Source organism: Eretmochelys imbricata, chromosome 2 (assembly GCF_965152235.1).
Source record: "Eretmochelys imbricata isolate rEreImb1 chromosome 2, rEreImb1.hap1, whole genome shotgun sequence".
Taxonomy (NCBI): Eukaryota; Metazoa; Chordata; order Testudines; family Cheloniidae; genus Eretmochelys; species Eretmochelys imbricata.
The window spans coordinates 133,938,114-133,960,491 of NC_135573.1; the positions used below are offsets into that span (position 1 = coordinate 133,938,114).

At 40.2% G+C, this 22,378-nt stretch overlaps 1 protein-coding gene across 2 annotated transcripts in view; it reads right to left on the bottom strand.

The window, feature by feature from the left end:
• Nucleotides 1-22,378, bottom strand: part of BASP1 (brain abundant membrane attached signal protein 1) — a 71,521-nt gene that overhangs the window by 22,979 nt on the left and 26,164 nt on the right. Inside the window, exon 1 of one of the 2 annotated variants that reach the window (XM_077809164.1) lies at nt 12,878-12,950. The exons of the other annotated variant lie outside the window; for it this stretch is intronic. The gene's annotated coding sequence lies outside the window, so the exon portion shown is untranslated. Of the gene's footprint in view, nt 1-12,877; nt 12,951-22,378 lie in introns of those variants that run through there. 2 annotated transcript variants of the gene reach the window in all.

The window sequence follows — 22,378 nt, forward strand, 5'->3', positions numbered from 1 at the left end:
AAGATCATCTAGTCTAACCCCCTGCTCAAAGCAAGATCAATCCCCAACTAAATCATCTCAGCCAGGGCTTTGTCAAGCCTGACTTTAAAAACCCCTAAGGAAGGAGATTCCACCACCACTCCAGGTAACCCATTCCAGTGCTTCACCACCCTCCTAATGAAAAAGTTTTTCCTAATATCCAACCTAAACCTCCCACACTGCAACTTGAGACCATTACTCCTTGTTCTGTCATCTGCTACTACTGAACAGTCTAGACCCATCCTCTTTGGAACCCCCTTTCAGGTAGTTGAAAGCAACTATCAAATCCCCCCTCATTCTTCTCTTCTGCAGACTAAATAATCCTAGTTCCCTCAGCCTCTCCTCATAAATCATGTGCTACAGCCCCCTAATCATTTTTATTGCCCTCCGCTGGACTCTTTCTAATTTTTCCACACCCTTCTTGTAGTGTGGGGCCCAAAACTGGACACAGTACTCCAGATGAGACCTCACCAATGCTGAATAGAGGGGAATGATCACGTCCCTCAATCTGCTGGCAATGCTCCTGATTATACAGCCCAAAATGCCATTAGCCTTCTTGGCAACAAGGGCACATTGTTGACTCATATCCAGCTTCTCTTCCACTGTAACCCCTAGGTCCTTTTCTGTAGAACTGCTGCCTAGCCACGCGGTCCCTAGTCTGTAGCAGTGCATGGGATTCTTCCATCCTAAGTGCAGGACTCTGCATTTGTCCTTGTTGAACCTCATCAGATTTCTTTTGGCCCAATCCTCTAATTTGTCTAGGTCCCTCTGTATCCTATCCCTGCCCTCCAGCGTATCTACTGCTCCTCCCAGTTTAGTGTCATCTGCAAACTTGCTGAGGGTGCACTCCACGCAATCCTCCAGATCATTAATGAAGATATTGAACAAAACCAGCCCCAAGTCTGACCCTTGGAGCACTCCGCTTGATGCCAGCTGCCAACTAGACATGGACCCATCAATCACTACCCATTGAGCCCGATGTTACTGCAAACTTAAATCTGCACAGTTCAAAAAAAAATTTAAAAATGCATTTCTTGGTTGGACTCTATTAAAAAACAAAAAAACCAAAAAACCTTGGGAATAAGATTTTTCAGTATCACGCAACTTTGGCCTAACTCTGCTCCCTTTGACTTTAATATGAGCAGAGTTAGGCCAACACAGTGCTTTTGATAATCCCATCCTAAGCATTTACTGAGCATATTAAGAACTTACCTTCCAGTTGCCAGCTAGATAGTCAAACTCTTTTTTTAAATTTGAATAGGCTTTAAAAATAAGCACTATTTGCAGGTCAAATTTCCAGGTTCAGCCATCTGTGTTGTGTAGTGTAAAATATTAAAAAGGGTAGATTGTTTTTTTTTAAACTGAGGGAAAGTTACAAACATATGGATGAAAAAGTCAGAGAGAAGCATGGAGAATGTTGTGCATATCAAAAAGAATTTGTAGAGGTTCTTGAGTAAATGAGAACATGGAGTTAGGCCTGCAAATCACCTTGTATTATAACTGTGGTGTTCAGTTCCATGTGAACTCTATGCAGTTATATTAAAAACACTCGCACAATGTCACCACAGGATTTTATCACAAGTTTCATGATATCTGGAGTTTTTCTTAAAGACCAGCTCCAGGAGTCATTACAAAATAATCTCAAGTTTCATTTCTAGACCTTATAGTTGCAGAGAAAACTTTGAAATCAGGAACCTTAAAAGGTTAAAAAAAAAAAAACAGATAAATATATAGATTTTTTTTTCCAATTGATGTTTCATGATTTTTAAGCTACTCATGATTCTTGGAGTTGTGACTCATTTTTGAATGCTTAGGGTTGGCAATGCTGTATGCATATGGGGGAGAGGAGGAAAACACGTGGAACCTTCATAAAAAGTTAATTGGATATATTAATGTTTTGACACAGAGACACTATCACTAACCTGTCATTCAGTAGAATATTGCAAAGTACAAATAATACACTGAGTAACTAGTCAACTATTTAGAATCCATGTGTATAGACTACATATGCCTCTGTTTCTCTTGAGATGAGCACCAAGTAAAATGAAGCAAGCTAAAGAATTAATTAACCTCTGCATTCAAGAGTCAGACACAGCTGGTATCATTCCTAGTCAGTAGAAACAAGCCTGAAAAAGAACCTCTGAATAAGGCCACAAAGAAGGGGTGGGAATGGAGAAAAGGAAGCTGAAGTGCCGTGTACTTGATATATTCAAAAGTGTGAAAGGAGAGAGAGAGAGAGTCTGCCAGTGTCGCTGATGCTAGCCTAAAGAAAGGACAAGCTTACCAATTTTTCATCCTCAAATTAACATGAGCAGATCTTAAAAAGACGTCACTCTCAAGTGACTAATTTCTAGAAAGATTATGAATTTTTTAGTCTTGAATCAGAGATCCTTAAGAAGTCTCTGTGGGGAGCAGAGAACACCAATTGAGTCTCACCATCCTTCATTGTGACATTGATAAACTAATCTGCTAACTAGTTATTGTAAATCACTGCAAGATTGCATACATAATTCATTTTCATCCATCAGTCTTCTGAGTTTTTAAGAGTCTGTTACTGTTTGCCTTTCATTATTCACTTGCACTTTCTGTTGCTCTCTTAGTTTTCTTAGAGCATTCTAATACATTAGTCATTTGAAATTTACTGCCATGTTAATAAGTTATGGAGCATAAAGAAACCACAATTGAATCTATGGGAACTTGAAATTAGCGGCGTGGTTGGCCATTTTGACAGTTTGTTCCAGACATTCTTCTCCACTCCTCCCCCCCAACCTGATTACATCACAATTATTAGTTAATCAGCAAATCTGTTTTGCTATAAGTAGCTGCTTTCTATTGTCTAGATTAGAAAAAAAAAAAGTTCTGAAATCTGTTCAGAGTACTGTTGCCACTTCTAAATGGCATGTTTGTATTATGTATTATCCTCTTCACTAGGTAACTAATGTATAAATCAATGTGTTATTACAATGCTGCAACAGAGAGCAGGGTTTTTCCACATAAGAGACAGAGGAAAGATTAATTTGTTTTCTGAAGTACTCATTTTTATTTATATAGGGGGGAAATTTCAGAAGCACTTCAGTCACTATTTAGCTTACATCCCAAAGACTTGTGTGCCAAAATCTTTCGGACTTAAGTGCTTTTGAACATTTTAGCCATGATCAGTTCAGCTCTTCGCACCTGCCTTATTGGTTACACAGTTAATATTGCAAAGCTGAAATACAGCCTTTACAAAAGGACACCGTTAAGAATAATTGTGTCGCTTAACTCAAATAGTAAAAGCTGTTAGCAATGCTAAATACACATTTCAGTAATCTGTGACAAAAGGATGCAATTCTGTCATTTTAAGGGAACTGTTTCAAAGAGTGATGATTCAAAATTTAGAAGACTGAATTTTAACTAGAACCTTAGAATAAGCCCCCAGTATTTTGGTCAAGATTGGATGCTTTGGAATTGATGGTGCCAACTACTGTAAGCAGCATGTAGGGGTGGGACCTCTGCACAGGCAGAGCCCCATTGACTTCCCTGAGGTCTGCCCACACAGAGTAGCTTTACAGGACTGGGGGGCCAGTGTCCCTAGTTCAGAAAATAGAAGGATATTAGACTCTGCTCTCAGGAAAGGATAAGTCAGAAGCAGATTACTGGCTTGGGCTCTGTCAATGACATCCCCTTCTAATCAGCGTAATAAGGAAGCTGGCTGAGGCCAATAGGGGCACAAGGAGACCCAGAAGCCTTGAACTGAATTGTGGGTTGTGAATTAGGAATACTAGTTCAAAGACACTATAGTTGGTTTTGCTTTACTAAACTCTAGATTTAACAAATTTTACCAAAAGGTCACCAGGGTATTGCATACCAACATATCATGTCCACAGTTACTGTTCAGGATCCTCAGTTGTTGGAGATATGCTCTGATGAGAGGACACAAATACCAAAATGCTGTAACTAGATGAAGACCAAGATCTGCTCCCTGCAAGCTAGTAGCCAAAGAAAACAAGGTTTACAATTCTAGAGGGTTACTTTCTCATTGTAGAACCAGGGCACATATTTCAGAGAGTTACATTGACAAACATTGTGAATTACAACTCTGCCTCAGCAAACATCTCAGCAATATGCTGCAAAGCATTATCAGACATACAAATTCAGAGTAATTGTTTAAAAAGTATGTGTAACTAAAGTCTTTACTATGAGGGCACATCTCATGTGACCTTCCAGAGATATAAGTCACAGTTTGTGGAATACTACAGTCCCATCGGATGGTAAAATTAAAAATCTGACTTCATTTACAGTCTGAACTTTCTCATGGAAAATAAATACTGGGCTGAACTAGAGAAACAAAGCCCAATCCTCCTTCATATAACATGATTGAGCTATTGGTAGATCTGCTAATAAAAAGGATTAGGGGCTTAATTGAGAGTAGTTTTTGTCAGAGACGTTTTTAGTATTTTAATCAATGGAAATACAAGACCACAGCTGAGATTAGATTTACCAGGAAAGAAAGTTTTCCACTATCTAAAGGGCATTTAAATTTTGTAAGAAGGAAACAAAGCTACTGGACTGGAAAACTTTGTTCCCTCTCTACAGAGCAAGTTCAGTATGGGAGTGGCACAGCAAGCTTCCTCAAGCTATCCTGCCATTTTGTCTCAAATCTGACCTGAAGCTGCTCACCTTAGGAGTAGAGCAAAGTTAATTCTGCATTCCCATGCAGAGTCCTGGGCCTCTCTGTTTAGAAGTTGAAACATGCCAGTTGTTATGTACACACCTGCTGATCAGGAATGGGTTGAGAGCAACAGGGTGTATCACAAATATCCAAAGAACTATTGGCGGTTACTTTCCAGCTACACCCTAACCAGCCAGGATTACCAATTACTGACACCTCTAGGCTTGCCACGTCAGTTCTGAAACTAAAAAAAATTACTTGAGCCCCAGCGCCAAATTGTTTGAGCCCCGGCACCTCTTTCATTACAAATTAAGCACTGTTTGAAAGGTTCCATATCTCATTGCCCATCCCTTCACAAAGGCGAGGTATTATCCCTCCTAAAGACCATTTATTCAGCTTTATAGGCAGAACTTCCAGTCACAGACTAAAACATTTATTCCATACTGAAACAATGGTTACAAAGCCATTTCCTCAAACTCAGTGCATGGACATATTCAAGCTTTACTTATGTATCATGCTCCATGAATTACTAGCAGGTCTCCATAAAGCTAAGCAAGACTAATCCTTATCAGATACTTAAGCCCTAACATGAGTATAATAGGTCTATGTGGGTTTCTGTCTTCTCAAGCAACCCCCACTCCCACTCAGATTTAAAGTTTCAACTATACTCTGAAATCAAAATACAACCAAAACCACTTTTGCCTGAGTTTATTTCCCCACCCCTCATAAGAAAAATAGCCCATCCCACAGGCTTAGAAACCTAGCTGGAGTTTCATGTTTGTAATGAAACCAGTAGATTTTTTGCATAGTTTGGTTAGATGATTGAACTCATTTTGTCTACTTTCTACTTTTCCCACAGTTTTCTGTTTTACACTTGTCTATTGAAGCATTCTGGCTCTGTTACCTACAGCATTGTGTTTCGGATGTCAAGCATATTAAGTCATTTGGGGTCACAGCTGGACACTAGAAGAGGATTGGTTGCCAAGAAAATCATGTGTGTTGAACTTGAAGGCAAAAGATTTGATGGTGCTGGGTTACAAAACTAAAAAGAAGTTCTGAACAGAGACTAAACTAAGACTGTATATTGGTGTTGTGGCTATTCTATTGTGAAGGATGAATGTGCATTGATCAGTATGCTTCCAGAAACTGAAGTTCTCTACAGAATGGATACTCTACAGAAAGTGAACTGAATGTGTAATTAGTTAAGGTCAGATAAGTTACATCAGACTAGCACTGATATTTCGGGGGGGAGGGGCCCAAAAGCACTGTCATTTTCATTGTTCAGTGGGTTTCTAAGCATTAAGTCAAAGGTACATCTTTGCAGCCCACCACGGCTTTCAGACACCATTGATTTTTGTAGAAGCCAATTGGTTGCTAAACAACAGAGGGTAACTTAAAAACTGAGAGTAGTGCACAGTACAGTTTTGTATGGTTTGGGTCCCATTTGGGGGGGTTGCGTTTGTTTGTTGGTTGTTTTGGCACCACCCTGTGAGTGTGGGGTCAGGCCCGCCCTGCAATCACCAGGTGGCAGGAAGTGCAGCAACCCAGCCCCAACCTGCTCTGCTCTGCCAGCTTGTGCTGGGGGGGCGGTTTCCCCCTTCCCCCCAAGCCTGGGGAGGAGATGGAGCGGTGGGGAAGGGGCATGGGATGGGGTGGTGGCAGGCTGCAGGGCAATCTCCCACCTCCATGCAATCTCCATGCCAATCTCCCACCTCCATGCAATCAGTGGCCTGTGCTCCCCACTGCCATTGTGGAGCCTCCACAATTATTTATTGACAAATAAAATTTGCAGAATTTTAAAATATTGTGCACAGAATTTTTAATTTTTTGGTTCAGAATCCCCTCAGAAATATGGGATGCTGTGCAGCTGTGATGGTGGAACTGTGAGGAAGGTGATGAGCAGTGGGGAGGTCTATGGGCGGGGGATGCTGGGCGAGTGGTGTGGTGTACAGGGTGCTGTGCAGTTGTGGTGGGAGGCCAGTGGGGGAGGTCTCTGGGAGGGATGGGGGTTGGGCATAGAGATCTGTGGTGGAGGTCTCTGGGCGAGGGGGTGCTGGGCATAAGGGTGGGGCACTGGTCAGGGGGGCGGTGTGGTGCGGCCCTGCCCTCAAGGAGAAGAGGCATGCTGGCCTCACAGGGCTAGGCAGGCCAGTGTGCATCTGGCAGCTGCAGATTTGTAAACAGTGCCCTCCTGCTGGCCTTCACAGAATGGAGCTGCTCCCGCCATGCTGTGCCTCATTGCCCCCAGCCCACCCTTCACTCTGGAGACTGACCATCCCATCCCCCTGCACCTTGCCCCAACGGGGTCTACAAAAAGTTAATCCGGCCCTGGATACATGCACCCTATATGCCACCAAAAGTGGTGTGTAGCACAGACACAGCCTAAGTGGGTTCTCCACTGGTTGCTGGAGGTAGGAGTGAAGTGCAGCTAGTCGGCCTGCCCATCTCCCTCCTCACACACAGATAAGTTATATGCAGCCCAGAAAGGCAGCACACACCTCCCTATTGTGTGGGAGTTCAGTACATGAAGAGTCCCCACCATCCACGAAGCCAAGTGGGATAATGGCTTCATTGTGCTAGGCACTGTACAAACACACAGGGAAGCAGTTCCCTAACCTGGACAGCTTACAATCCAAATAGTTGGATGAGAAACATACCAGTTTAAACATGAAGGCATTATTAATCTTGTAGACCAGTGGTTCTCAAAGCCGGTTCTCAAAGTGGTTCTCAAAACTTCATGGAAAGCCCCTGGTGGGCCGGGCCGGTTTGTTTACCAGCCGCGTCCTCAGGTTTGGCCTATCGCAGCTCCCACTGGCCGCGGTTCGCTGCTCCGGGCCGATGGGGGCTGTGGGAAGGGCAGCCAGCATGTGCCGGCCAAACTTGCGGACACAGCAGGTAAACAAACCGGCCCAGCCCGCCAGGGGCTTTCCCTGAACAAACAGCGGACCGGCTTTGAGAACCACTGTTGTCGACTAGTCAGTAGCACTTCCGGCGTTGGTGAAAAGCACTTAGCATATTCGTTTCAGCACTGGCAACATTAAATACATTAATCTGCCTCTTTAAGAAGGTTGGCTGTTGAATTACATTTATTGGCCATGGGATGGCATTAATCACAGTAGAACAAGTACCTGCAAAAAAGACATGTAGGTGCACATTTGCAGCAGAGTTCATGGGAAGCTAGAGTATGCATGTTCGCTCCTCCTGTTAATGGCAATGGTACAACTAACAATATTATGCCATCAGGTTTCGATTTTCAAAGCTACCTAAGGGATTAGGGTGCCCCATTCCCATCAGAGTTAATGGAAAATGGGTATAAAAATCCTTTACATCATTTTAAAAATTCTCAGCCTTAATTTCATCCATAGCATTTAAATTAAATAACCTTAGGCATAAATTCAATTACTTTAGTCTAATAATTTGGCAACACAGACATTGTTCAAGAACTTTTTTTTGTTTGTTTTTTAAAGAGCATCTGAGATTAAGTTTACTGAAATACTATACTGTACTACACCTTTCTACTGGCATAACTGTATTTACACTAGATGGTTATATTAGTTTAGTTTTATATAGGTTTCTACACTTAAATGAGTACAAGAACTATGTGGAGACCAGCAACCCTTATGCAATATGAATTCTTGATAAAAGACACAGCTTTCCCATATTCACTACACTTGCCATAATCACATTTTGGCTCAAAATATCCTTCCATTTCATGCACAGCTCACATTTATTGACAAATTTACAAAACCAGAAGTGCGTGGGATTTTAGAATCAGCCAGAGAACTTTTCTGATACTTTCCCATCTATTAGCATTTCCTGCTTCACTGCTTTGTTATATTCTCACACTTGCATCTATAACATTCCATATGTTGGAAACACTAATCCCACCATTTAAACATAGCTGGTTTAGAGTATATCTGGTGCTATGCATTGCCAAGGACAGATTTAGAAAAACTTGTTCATAAGCGTTAAAGTTGAAGAATCTTGCTAACAGCTCATCAATGCAAGCCTTTTGTACTATCTTTGGAGGTATATAGATGTAAAAGAATTCTGCTCCAAGTACTTAACCAAGATAATCTCATTTATGTCTCCCTCATTACTGTGTGGTCCAGTACCCAATGTGTCTAGAACCCAGAAGGTGCTCTCTGATTTTTCACTACAGGAACATAATAGGCCAGATTTCCAGCTGGTGTGTATCATAATGTTGATTACGGATTTACTCCACCTGAGATCTGGCCTAATATTTCTAGTTTGTTCATTAAGGGCAGCCTAAGAGGAGCACGAGTGTACATGAAAACTCACAACCATCTATTTGCGAGGCAGTAACAGGACAGGTAATGACAGCCCCTTGCTCCTATGGTGGCATTTCGATTCCTAAGAGATAACATATGCAATACTTGGCTAATGTGTTGAGCCATTAACTACCTTTTCTGACTGATGGGGAGTACTGAGTGGGCCTTGAAGAGTCCGATACTAAAACATGAGCTTTTCAATTTGGGAAACTGGGAGGGGTTCCAGACAGTCACTTCTGAGAAGACGTGCTTCTTTCCATATGCTGATAGCCTGATGGTTAGGGAACTAGTTTGGGGTGAGGCTAATCCAGGTTCAAGACCCTGCTCTGATGAATTCAGTATGATCTGGGATAAAAAACTTTGCTGCAAATCAGACAGAGAAAGGACTTGGTTTTCCCATACCCACCATAGTGCTCTAACCATCAGGGTGTGTTTGAGAAAGTCTCTTTCTTTCCCATCAGAAATGACCAGACAACCCTGGATCCAAAATCTTCTTCCCAATGAAGACTGTCAAGACAGATAAATGTTTTGGGGGGATGTAAATTTAGATGAAATTTTACTGAAAATGTTCCAACCAGCTCTGTTCAACACACTAGTCTTTTGGGCATCCCACAATAACCCAGCAGTTTATGGGCAAACTGCGCTTCCCCATCCCCAATGGTATGATTGGAAGAAAAAAAGAAAAGAAATGTATCATTGCAAACATCTTCCCCTCCCTGCCAATCCACACTGCTTGAGAGACTGTGCCACAATCTGGTCTTACTGTCATACGTTGAGGCCCCACAAACACCCTAGCATCTGAGTGCTCCCTTCTCTCCTTCCTCAGCTGAAAATCAGCTCATCTTATTAAGGCCTTCACTGTAATTTTGGAGGAAAAAATCCATGTCAACATCATTGCAGTTCTGGGCACAGTGTTTAACTTTTGCAGCTGTAGACAATCAGTAGAGGTCTTGCAAGATTATAGGGATCCTGTATCCATGGTGATTTTTAATAAGAAATCCTTTTGCTGTAGACTATATTCAGAAACAAGGAACAGTATATCAGACTTTATGGATGATCGCTGCAAACATTTATCTCTGAGGAAAGAGGATATTTCTGCTTATGGATCTGACCCACACCCAAATATCACACAGCTGGATTTGGTTCTGGCAATTCAAACCCAACCCTTCTCCCCACCGAAACAGGAAAAGTAGTTGTGAATATATGTGTGGTCCTGCTTTGGGCTGATCTCTACTCAAATTCCTACCCTAATTGAAGATTATGAGTTAGGTCTTCTTTTCACAGGAGGCAAGTGTATAATCCCATTCCACAGCTCTTTTCTAATGCAGTGTTTTGTCCATAATTCATGAGCATGCTAAGAATGGACTCTGGTTATCCTGTGTCCTCCTGTTCTCTTCAGTGAATTGTTTATAGTTTGCTATGCCAAGGTCTGAGAGGCTCATTTTGTAAAGAGTAATATCATAAACATCAGCCTCATACTTCACCCGTCTCATGGTTCTTGATATGTTACACTTTGATAGAGTAAAATTTGTTACTTCTTCCCCCCGTATTTATTTAAGATTGTTCTGACAAGGATAGTCTCATAAGACATACATTTTGTTTTGCCACAGTTCTTGAGGGAGGAAGGGACAGCAATACACAGTATAGTGTATTTGAGACACCAATAGTATAATGCAGGACACCATCTAAACATCAAATTATATTTAGCAGTCAAATTTAAAATTTTATGCTGACAAGACTTCTTATAGTAAACTGGGCATTTCTCTGTATATTTAGATAAAAATTTAACTTTCAAGCACTTGTATATATATTTACCATTGAGTTTGAACATTACATATTTAGGAAGAATTTTCTTTTTCCAGCTCCATCACTTCCAAAAAGCTAACTGGCAACTGCAAGAAATAAAGGAACACAAGCATTTGTTCTTAGGATTTATTTTGTTAAGCCACTCTGTCCAGGGAGCTACATGGTCTTTGCCACTATAGTATGTGAGTGCCTATTTCACTCTGTGACAAAATTTTCTGATGGCATGAAGATCATATTAAGCTGTAATAGTAAAGCTATTTCTGATCATTCCATTTTTATTTTGTTTCCCAAATTCTATACCTGCATCTTATTTAGCCAAGCCAAGATATGGTAACCAAGAAAGCCATTATGGACAGAGCTCTGCTGGCATTTGGATGAAAGGCCAAGCATACAGGGGAAAGGAACTGACTTGTTTTGGGAAGGAGTCTGTGCCAGTGAGACAATCTTAAGAGTCTTAGAGCTTCAGGCTCCAGAGAGGCAAGTCCTCAGTGGACATGGTGTCAGGTTTCTAGAAAAGGACTCAAATCAAATACTGTTTCGGATCTTTTTGCAGCATCCGTTAGCACTGTTCCCATAGCAACAAGGAAAATCAACATCTATGTCAATTTAAAGATTCACAGTATAGTAACCTGTATTTTCCCACAATTTACAGAGAAAGATAAATTTAGGTATCAGCCTTTTTTCTTTGGTTAAATGGAATTATTCTGAAGGATTAATAATCCCACTGTTTCTAACTACAGTACTATAATAGAAAACCAGCCCCTCCTCTTACATACCCACCCATTCCCTTATGGAGTATACAAGTTGCCTGATCCTATGATTTCTCTTTCCACACTAACTGGAGACGGACTATGCTTTGTTTACAAGGGAGGGCTGTTTCATGCGTGGAGAGGTGATTATCAAGAGGCGATAGGCCTGTGGCTTCTGGTAGTCCAGGTTCTTTTTCAGGCCCCATCATTCCAATTCCAATCCAAATGAGCAGTAGTGCTTCTCACTAAAGGTTCTTCCTGACAGATTCGTTGTTGTTTTTATTTTGCTCACTGGGCTGGGTAACAAAGTCATTTCTGCTGCAACAGAAATAACTACCACACAGTATACCCCCCCTTTTTGGGGGAAGCAGGGGGTCAATCAACCCTCCTTATATCCATGTATGTTTCCCCCTTTTTCCCATGCTCTCTCCCCAAAATCATTCCCAGACAATGCTTCTCGGAATATTTACAATTTTTAGTAGCAATTTTTTGTTCCATGCTTCAAATATGCTTATTTCCAACAGTGACTAAGAGAGCAAGATAAGCCTCATCAAATATTTCACCAAACATAGAATACATTGTCTCAAGTATAGAGCCTTTTGATCTTCAATATGTTGTGAGTCAGCTAATTGGATAACGTTTGGCAAGCCAAGAGTACAGTTTCTATATAATCTTACTGCTGTTGAACAGTTGTAAAGTTCAACCTACTGTAATGGATTCTGATTTAGGGCCCCAATCCCGTTTCTACTGTAGTCAATAGGAGTCTATCAGTTTCAATAAAATTTAGCCTGATTCTCAAGGCCTTTAAGTCCTGCAACATAAATACCATACCATAATGCTATTGACTTCAAAGGGAGTCTGCCCTGCCCAAGATGTTGCAGGATCAGGGCCCAAAAATCAGCTGTTGAGGATATTGACAAGTAGCTTACTTTTCATGAACAATCTAATTACACCCTCACATCACACTCTCACATCAAATATTACTGTTTAAAGATCACTTGAGTGTTCGGTTCCTGCCTTAACAATAAATAGATTAATCCACACTTTAACCTCTACATATTATAGAGCAGAGGTAGGATTTCAAATTATTCTGTAAACACAAATTAGCAGTAATCTGAAGAAAAGTTTAATGTGTTTAAAAACAACTCCTCAGTAAAAAAAAAAAAAAACCTCTCAGAAGTATCCTTATGACATTCCAGGAAGATAGCAGAATCTAACTGTATATAGTGAAGTATTACCAACACAACAGTTTATGCATGCTCATAAACCCATGTGTGGCACAAATGTTTAACAATTGCATTGTCATTGCTAAGTTTGGGTTGTGTGGATACATAAAAGGTTCATACATGAATTTTTAATACCTGCAAAAGGTGTTCAATTGACATCACCAAAGAATGAAGTCTTCTGTTCCTACACAGAACAGGTACAGCATAGGTAGTGGCTGTGCAAGCTTCCCTCTCACCAAGGAGACATTAAAGTCAACAGGAGTTTTCCTATAGACTTCAATGGACTTTGTATCAGGCCCCAGCTATGTGTCACATTGCTGTTCTGGATGCACCAGCTCTAGGTGAGAAGATAGCCTAGGCTCAGTCTACATGAAGTTTTTTGTCCTGCAAAGAGGAGGACGACAAGATTGCAAATTGGTTGTGATTCAGATAAGTTATAATCTGAAATTTAATAATTCCTAAGAACCCAGTATTGCCCTACAATCAGAACTTGTACGTTAACATGACCTTGTTTTAATTCAAACACACAAGTGTTTTCAGTAAAAGACACAGTATCTGCCTTGGCTATGCCAGTTATTCATCCCCTCCTATTTTGCCACAAATAGACAACTTCCAGTTGTCTTCCATTCCAAGTCTGCCTAACCTTACAATTTACACAAGGATCCTGTTATGCAGGAAGGTAGGAATGTTATCTTTCAAGTTTGCACATAAGTGAAATTCTGAAGGGCTTTTAAAGGTGGCCATGTGATTTCAAGCACTGAGAAGTTAAGGGATAGTCAAAGTTAAAGTAAATGAACAAACAATAGCACCTTAGTCCAACCTTCAACCCATTTTCAAGAAGATAATCAGAATAATCCAAATGAGAGCTAAGAATGTTTTAGAGACAAAGACATTTTAATTGCTGTTTTTCTTAGCATTACAACATGGCTACCTCTTGTTCATTCCCCAGAGCATAGTTCATAAAGGAGGAGAAATTCACAGCCAAATGCCTGTGCAGAAAGAAAATGTAGCATTGGGTCAGTGCAAGCAATTAGATGCCAATGAAGTAATCTTAATGTACATTTGTGGTTTCTGCTATGTAGCTCTGTACAAGCTAATTGAAAAGTGGTAAAGGAAGTTCAAGCTGATAGTATTCACTACATAGCAAGAAGAAAAAAATATAAATGCAAGTTAAAGAAAAAAATTTCAATACCTGGGGACACCACTGGATTTTAGATTTAAATAATTTCATAGATGGCCCAAATAGGTTGATATTCTGGACATTTCATTTAACTCAACCAATTTTATTTTCATAAACAGCCTTAATACACAAGCCCTAACACTTTGCAAAAACCTGTTTTAGCCCAGCGCACTTTTTAAGAGAGGTCTAACAGAATAAGACTCATGTAGGTCATTCGGTAATCATTAATCCTAATGTTGAATTACCATTCAAGTAATAAAGTACATACATATCTTTTAAGGAACAGACCTGTAAAGGCAAATATCTACAGCTCCCACACATCTTCAAACACACAATCACCATGGACTCTTGACACATTAAAGTGGCATGTCACTCTTGAACTATACTAGATGGGATGCTTTTATATCAACTAGATTTGGTGCACATTACAACTTTCCACACATATAGATGAGACTTCCTAAGTTCCTAACCTTTCTAAGTGGACTCGCAAAGCAAAGTGGAAATATTTGTCAAAGCCCAAGCAGTGAGAATTCTAGTGCCAGTAGCAAAACAAGCACAAGTGACGTTTCATGCGTCACTGCATTGTGAAAGCATGAGGAAGTAGAAGGGGAGGATACAGAGGCTAGTGAGCTGTGTTTAGTGGGTCCTGGGAGAAAATAAGCTGCAGTACTGGTAGCATATTTGCAACTTTTCCCATCAGGATCTCCAAGGAGAGAGAATGAGCTAAGGTTTTTTCCAAATAGTTCCACAACATTTACAGTCTTCCATAATCAAAAATCAGTCATGTAAACAATTAACTTAAATTCTCAATATCTCACCTGGCTCCGCTTTGATTGGCTCTGGCATTGGCAAAGACAGACCTTCTGGCTAGGAATCTCATGAAACAAACAAACCAACCCCAAATTGCAGAAGAACACAAGCTTCCTTCCCACACATTTGTCCTACCAAAGAGAGAAAAATAGGGGCAGCAGCAGCAGAAGACTATTTCCACCTGATTGGTGAGCCACATTGTCAGCACCTGCCAATAGAAGTGTGAAAGCAAAAAATACTTCAGCCTTGGACTTTGTTAGGGCTGCTAGGAGAAGGTAATGATAATGTTATTTCTTCTTACTATGAAGACCACCTATGTAAATTGGTTTCCAAAGCAAAGAACAGTGGTAAGATGACCAAAAGATAAGTGAATAAATCATCAGTTCTGAGCAGCCCAGAAACAAGAGCTTGTCAAAAAATCCGTTGTTACACTCAGACACAAATAGAACTAAAAGAAACTCCAGAGATATTAACTACAAGTTGCCACACTCTCTTGTGAAGGCACCAATCTTATTTAAGCCAATTGCTACTTTTGTTCCACTGCAGTTAGTAGGTGGCCAGATCTAGGAGCATGTTTCTTCCATTCTGCAGCAAGTCTACTCCTTAAATTGTATCCTCTAGTCTTTGAAATAAATTAATGAAGGCTCCCTCTCCATATGAGTTGTGCATTCCCAGCAGAATTAATGGTTTGAGAAAAGGTTTAGGCTTTCTCTCAGTCACGTGCTAGATGGTCTTGCTTCCAGCAGTGCAAAGTCAATGCAACAGCCGCCTGAAAGCCAGAGAAAGAATTTATAACTGCTTGGCAATCCTGTCCAGACTGAAGTACTTAGTAGCTGGAGCCAGGCTTGTGTTTGGCATTCCTGATCTACTCTAATAAATACAACTATTAGTGCTTAAACTGACTTAGCATGATCTAGTAGGAGAGTCTTGTTTTGCATGCCAGGACATCAAATCCACTACAGCCCTAGTCATTACATATTTTCAAAGCTTCTCCAAAACTAAGGCTCCATTCCCCTACTATTCTCACAATCTGGCTCCAACTTCCAAATGGAAACTTATACATTTGAAAGAAGTGGGTCAAAGTAATCAAGTAGCAGATAAGGCAGTTTATAACTTTGGTACAGCTGCCACTCAATAGGAGAATAAATCTCAACTGAAAGTTTTTGTAAGAAATGTCTGCAGATCAAAGATTCAGCCTGGGAGGTTAGGTCACTAATCCATATCCTAACAGAAGGGACAAATGGTTTATAATACACTTTTATTCCAATTCCCCCCAACTACTGTATCTGCTGTATCTGTTACAGCTTCTAAGTGCAATCAGCAAACACCTTAGGTCTCACAACTGAGTTGTAAGATTCATGCATTTGAACCCTATCTCACATACTCATACTTATCTCCTGAAAACTCATGGAGTGCAACCCAGGACTGGGAGCAGGAGTCCATGTGCTGGGTCATAACGCCACTCAAATCTAGCCTGGCTGCCCATCGTACCAGTACCCAGGTCTTCTTACTTCATCTGCTTTGGTTGAGGTGTACCCTACCCTTGCCCACTGCTGGAGGGGACCTGACCAGAACCTAACCAACTCTCAGCTCCCAATCAGCCAATGGGTAGACAATAGCTGGAGGTGAGTGGCGTTAGCAGATTCTTATATAGGCTTATTTAAAAATAAACATTTAAAATTAAATTTGAAATTGACAACATATGTTAAAGCCTAAATTTACTATAATCTATTACATCCTAAAATACTATTAAGCAATGTGTTTACTGCCAAGTTTTAAAGGAAGTCAAATCACTGAACTGGTGGCAGTCGCTGGCCAAGCACCTGAAACTACAGAGTTTGTTGAAATGCGAAATCAGCTTTTGACATCAACCTGTTCTGCAGGTGCAGAGAGACTATTTTTCATTTCAGATTATTCAACTAATTCAGTTTAGTGACTAGTTCACTGAAAGTTGAAAAACCAATTGGGAGTTGAAAAAGCAGGAAACATTCTTTCCCTTTTCCAATCGGTGAATAAAACCTAGGTGTGAAAGGATGAGATCTACTAGTTTGAAAATTTTGAAGGACAGGGTGATCAGAAACAATCAGTTCTATTCAGTAACTACAGATAACATGCAAAACATGTTTAGATAACCTTTTTCCCCCTCATGTATCCAGCTCATTTAAGGTACTTTTATTTAATTTTAAAAAATTGAAATCCTGATTTTGTGCAATTGAATTTTAATTTCCATTCAAATAGAACTTGACACAAATCACACAAAAAACAAGTTCATTGTCTAGTAAATAAAAAATGCATCTTTCACCATGTAAAAATTGAGAATCTGAATAAATATAAGTTAAACTATATAACTGCTTATATAAAATGTGTACACATTTAATGACTCTTCCTGATTTTTAGTAAAAAGAAGCACCAAATTTAGTGTAAAGGCTATGTTTTAGTGGCAAATCAACATATTGTAATGGTTATCAATGAATAAGAATCAAACTTTCTTTAGAAAAATCGCTAAAAAGTACAAATAAAAACACAATTAAAAAGTGAATATTTAAATCAGGGTTTCTGGCTTGCTGATTTAAATCATGATTAAAATTGATTATTTAAATCATTTTGATATATATCTATCTACCCTGCTTGACAATGACAACTGCAGCAATGGGTTTGGTTTTTAAAAAAAAAAGGAAAAAATGACAAGAGTTTGCATGCTTGATGGTGTCGGTCATTCCTGACCAAAGGCTGCCTCGGCAAAACTGTAGTGTGCCACCTTTCTATTTATCCCCAGAAGAGAAGTTCCTCTAACATGGGGGCATGTCAGACTTTAAGAACATAAGAACTATACTGGGTCAGACCAAAGGTCCATCCAGCCCAGTATCCTGTCTACCGACAGTGGCCAATGCCAGGTGCCCCAGAGGGAGTGAATTTAACAGGTAATAATCTAGTGATCTCTCTCCTGCCATCCATCTCCACCCTCTGACAAACAGAGCCCATTAATGGACTTAACCTCCATGAATTTATCTAGTTCTCTTTTAAACCCTGTTATAGTCCTAGCCTTCACAACCTCCTCAGGCAAGGAGTTCCACAGGTTGACTGTGTGCTGAGTAAAGAAGAACTTTCTTTTATTTGTTTTAAACCTGCTCTCATTAATTTCATTTGGTGGCCCCTAGTTCTTATATTATGGGAATAAGTAAATAACTTTTCCTTATTCACTTTCTCCACACCACTCATGATTTTATATACCTCTATCATATCCCCCCTTAGTCTCCTCTTTTCCAAGCTGAAAAGTCCTAGCCTCTTTAATCTCTCCTCATATGGGACCCGTTCCAAACTCCTAATAATTTTAGTTGCCCTTTTCTAATGCCAATATATCTTTTCTGAGTTGAGGGGACCATATCTGTACGCAGTATTCAAGATGTGGGCGTACCATGGATTTATATAAGAGCAATACGTTATTTTCCGTCTTATTCTCTATTCCTTGTTTTAATGATTCCTAACATCCGATTGGCTTTTTTGACTGCCGCTGCACACTGCATGGATGTCTTCAGAGAACTATCCATGATGACCCCCAAGATCTTTCTCCTGATTAGTTGTAGGTAAATTAACCCCCCATCATATTGTATGTATAGTTGGGGTTAATTTTTCCAATGTGCGTTACTTTACATTTATCCACATTAAATTTCATTTGCCATTTTGTTGCCCATTCACATAGTTTTGTGAGATCTTTTTGAAGTTCTTTACAGTCTGCTTTGGTCTTCACTATCTCCCTTTACAGAAACCATGTTGACTTTTGCGCAACAATTTATGCTCTTCTATGTGTCTGACAATTTTATTCTTTACTATTGATTCAACTAATTTGCCCAGTACTGACGTTCGACTTACCGGTCTGTAATTGCCAGGATAAACCTCTAGAGCCCTTCTTAAATATTGGCGTTACGTTAGCTATCTTCCAGTCATTGGGTACAGTAGCTGATTTAAAGGACAGGTTACAAACCATAGATAATAGTTCCACAATTTCACTTTTGAGTTCTTTCAGAACTCTTGGGTGAATGCCATCTGGTCCCAGGGACTTGCTATTGTTAAGTTTCTCAATTAATTCCAAAACCTCCTCAAGCGATTCCTCAGATTTGTCACCTAAAAAAGACGGCTCAGGTTTGGAAATCTCCCTAACTTCCTGAGCCGTGAAGACTGAAGCAAAAAATTAATTTAGTTTCTCGGTGATGACTTTATCGTCTTTAAGTGCTCCTTTTGTGTCTTGATCGTCCAGGGGCCCCACTGATTGTTTAGCAGGCTTCCTACTTCTGATTACTTAAAAAACATTTTGTTATTACCTTTTGAGTTTTTGGCTAGCTGTTCTTCAAACTCCTTTTTTGCTTTTCTTATTACGTTTTTACATTTAATTTGGCAGTGTTTATGCTCTTTTCTATTTACCTCACTAGGATTTGACTTCCACTTTTTAAAAGATGGCTTTTTATCTCTCACTGCTTCTTTTACATGGTTGTTAAGCCACGGTGGCTCTTCTTTAGTTCTTTTACTGTGTTTTTTAATTTGGGGGATACATTTAAGTTGAGCCTCTATTATGGTGTCTTTGAAAAGTGTCCATGCAGCTTGCAGGGATTTCACTCTAGTCACTGTACCTTTTAATTTCTGCTTAACTAACCTCCTCATTTTTGCATAGTTCCCCTTTCTGAAATTAAATGCCACAGTGTTGGGCTGTTGAGGAGTCCTTCCCACCACAGGAATGTGAAAGGTCATTATATTACGGTCACTATTTAACTTGCAGGGGTGGGGAGGCACAGCAAGCCTTCTGATGGTTCCATGGTTATGGTAGAAGTGGGAGCACCAAGTCACATCACCACTCACTCAGGTTTGACTCGGCCAACCCTCTGCCATGAGTGAGAGTGGCACTGCATCCTGGTGCATGGGGATCACAGCACCATTCAGGTTTGGCCCAACTTCCTCAAGCAGAATGTGCTAGCCCAGGCAGCTACCTAGTTTTTCTCTAGGTAGAGTGGCCCCTGCTCCTGCCAATAGAAAATGAAAGCCAAGGTGCAAAAAGAAAGATCTGCTGCAGCAACTGTCCTCTTGGAGGAACAAAAGCTGCCCTGGGGAAAGAGATTGTAATTGACAAAGTGGAGTTAAATGATGCATGGAGCCTAGTTACCGGTTAGAATTTTATATTAGAAATATAAACTGAAATATAAAAATTATAAACTTTTGCATGCAGCAGAGTAGGACTGAGAGAATTAAGGTCTGAATTCTCTCACTGAAACTAAATTGGTTAAGTTCTATTTTGTACATTCAAGCTTACACGTTGTGTCTGGCCCAGGATTTGGGGCACAAAGTGAAATGTATATGAAAGAATTTTCCTCCAAATATTTAAAAACAAGGCATTTACAAATTAAAACTCCAATAATAGGGCTAATCCAAATCCTATGGAGGATTTGAAACTCCTGCTCTGAGTAGTCATTTAGAAAATAATTAACCATAAGTAGAAAAAAAAAAATCAAACCCAGGGAGTTAACTGACCCATAGGACAATTTCAACAAGATCCAGTTGACAAAGTGGCCACTGGCCAACTCAAAAGAGCAGCTGCTTGTTCTAGGATACTCTGCAATTGTTAAGGCATTTAATTGTATGCCTACCAGGTAACAGTGCACTCATTACTACATCTTCAGGGACAGGAAGGTATGATGCCGTAGGAATTAACACATGTAAGCAAGTAATATATAGCGACAAAAGAGACCAGACCTCTAACTGTAAGTATTTTTTAAATGAATGTGAAGTGCAATGAAGTAGCCTCAGATGCATGAATTCCAACCTACAGAATGTTTAATCTGATTCCATTAGAATTATTCATCCTTAAGGATGGTATTTCAGTCACCACTGCAATATGGTGTTTCTGAAATTAATTCAGAATTTTAGTTTCAGCAGTTTCCTGTGCCAGAGCCTTAAACAAAAAAAACCTCAATATTAAACACACATTGGTTCATTTATATACTCAAGACTTTGGCATGCAGGCATACTTGGCAACCATGACTGTGACTAGACAACAGCAAATAAGCTTATGGACACAAAGGCCAATGACTCAAGACCAATATCTACACTTTGGACCTCTGAGTTGTATATTACTGAATTGCTAGTGGGTCAGTGACCCACAACTCCATAAACAATGGAAACAAAAAAAGTTAAAAAAATAATCTCGCACATAGGGAATCCATTAACACGATAGTCCTCTGTTGAACCTAAAAGTCAAGAATAGGCCAATCCAAGCAAAGTAGGCTAAGCTTGTTCAGGAGAAAGCCTACATCGGGCTTTACAATTGCTGGCTTCAGTTTACTTAAAAAGCAGAGGGGAGGATCTGACATGTTTAAAGTAAGTTAAGTGAATTGTTTTTATATTGTATAATTGCAATAGGGTCCTTGGGAGGGCTGGGTAGCCTAGTGACTGGCGCCTACACAGTAGCTGGGGCAGTGGGAGGGGAGCCAAGGCCTGCCTGCTCCACCAGGATCTGACCCAGGGCCCTAGATGTTTAGCCTCTGAAGGGGCCTCTAAGTTACCCTCCCTGGGTCACCTCCTCCTGCTGCTTTCCTCCCTCAGCTTCTGGTCCCAGGTAAAAGAAAAAGAAACCAAACGATCAACCCCAGCTGCACTCAGCATATAGTACTGTTCCCTCAGGAAGGCTTCTCCGGCCCCTTTCTCAGGAACCCTCAGCTTCAGCCTCCCCATTCTGAGCTGGGTTGCTCCCTTTTTCAACCCAGTTAATAATGTGCAGGCCAGAGGTGGGGGGCTACTTGGGCCCAGTACTGTCCTTTAACCCTTTCCAGCCCAGTGTGGGGTTGTACACCCCATCACAATGAACTTTTATTGTATGAAAAAGGTAAGGACTATACATTACAGTATATCTTTCTTTCTGTTTATCTCACGCTTAGTTTTCATGTTGTTTCATAAAGGATCCTCCAGTAATGGTCTATTTAAACCTCAGGAGTTTATCATTTAAGTGTTCAACTTCTCTATAATCTGTAAGTAACAGAATGAGATATTAGGGCCTTTGATTAAATGCTGATGATGTGTTTTGGAGTATTAATTTCCTCTTCCATTGTAAAGACAAATACACATTATGACAAAAGGGTTCAGAAGAGACTTGGTAGATTTTCTTTTAGGGAAAATGTGTGTGTTTGTTTTTTAATAGTCAAAGACTTATGTTAGCTGGTCCTGCAAAATGCTGTGCATATGAAGGATTTATAATTGTATCTGAATTAAATCACTGATGATCATAATTAAGGTAAGAACTGCACATAACTCCCCCCCCCCCCAGAAATACTTAACTCATTCTCTACAGAGAGGAGGTCCACACATCTATCTGTAACAACCCAATAGGTCCATCATCCTACATGTATGCAGGCTCCTCACTGGTTTACAAGTAAAAAGCAGATCAGCTGCTCTTCTTTTGAGGTGCTATATTGTAATGGTTTGCTGATAGATTTAGATTATTTGCTTCACAAGTTAGTGTTTCATTTGTAGTCTGGGAAACAGAATTACACACATACCAATGTCATGTATTTCTGAACTTTCAGTGCACCCTGTACAGCACATGATGTACTTTCTTTTGCTGGAACCGTAGTTAAGGTAGTACATCTTTAATTGCAACATTTTGT